The sequence below is a fragment of the Orycteropus afer genome, unplaced genomic scaffold (genome assembly GCF_000298275.1).
Source record: "Orycteropus afer afer isolate SDZICR_OR568_19922 unplaced genomic scaffold, OryAfe1.0 scaffold00135, whole genome shotgun sequence".
NCBI lineage: Eukaryota > Metazoa > Chordata > Mammalia > Tubulidentata > Orycteropodidae > Orycteropus > Orycteropus afer.
This window is the reverse complement of record NW_006921722.1, coordinates 2,199,077-2,200,248: the sequence shown is the minus strand read 5'-3', so window position 1 is coordinate 2,200,248 and position 1,172 is coordinate 2,199,077. Positions and strand designations below refer to the sequence as shown.

Genomic DNA, 1,172 nt, shown 5'->3' with positions numbered 1-1,172 from the left:
AAAAAAAATACAGATAACTGATTCATTTAATATTTTAAAAATATTATTTTGTAAGCTTTGGAAACACTGAGGAGTTCATATGAGTCTGTTTTATCCAAACAAAGTATTTTCAATTTTTTGGTAACATCTTGGCATACAGTTTGTGTTCATCTGTTCACTTACGAGTGTGCCTTTCCTTACGTGCCTCACGAAGCGATGTGAATCTAATTTCCTTTTATGTTACTAGCTTTGAAGTTCCGTACTTCTTATATGATGGTGTAAGTCAACATTTGAAGTTAATTCCTGGCAGCCATGTGAAAATGTTAGTAGTTTAGTGGAATGCTGCATGAAAATTTTGCAACATGACCTGCTCTTTGTACATACAGGACAAAAATCAAACCAGGAAGCTGGGTGTGTGGCAGCCCCTACTACAAACAGACCCATTGTTTGGAATCAGTATTCTTCATGTGTGTCCAGAATTGTTATTTAAATTTGGCTAAGTCAGGCATAGACTATCCCGTAAATCATAGAATTCTCAGAAAGTCTTCAGCTGTCTTTCAGTAACATGTCTTCCTTACATGTTTACTAACTGGAGGTGTGGGAGCTTAAGAATGCGTGTAGTAGAGTGAGCTGACATCCATTCCGACATACACGAGGAGCTGTAGTGGTAAAGTGGATATTTTCACAAGACGGTGACTTTCCAAGGAAAGTAAAAATTGAGCTTCATTAATTTATTCCTGTTGCAATTGAATGTTTAGTAACAGCATTCATACTTTATGGAAAATAGTTTTTGGTTATTTTTTTGAAATTGTGATTTGGGTGAAAGTTTACAAAGCAAATTCACTTTCCATATAGCAGCTCACATATACTCTGTCTCATGACATTGACTGAAATTTACCATGATGCAACAGCCCCCCCTACTCCTTCCTACCCATAGTCACCTCTTCCCTGTGTCCTTCCCTCCATGCACTCCTGTCCCCTGAGCTGTCTCCCTGTACATACACTGCCCTTCTGTTCTCCCATGATTATTCTCTCCAAGGAATGTATCTACCTAATGTAAATGTTCACCTCATATGCTTGTCTTTTGTTTGATTGAAAGCCACAGGAGCAGGTTCAATTCAAGACCTGAAGGGCAGCTAGGGACTATAGTCTCAGTGGTTCCACCAGGTTCTATCAGACCAGCAAACCTGGTG

General features: G+C 38.8%; 1 protein-coding gene across 1 annotated transcript in view; it reads left to right on the top strand.

Annotated features, from left to right (window-relative positions):
* Positions 1 to 1,172, top strand: part of PACRG (parkin coregulated) — a 738,437-nt gene that overhangs the window by 443,479 nt on the left and 293,786 nt on the right. The gene's annotated exons all lie outside the window — the stretch shown is intronic.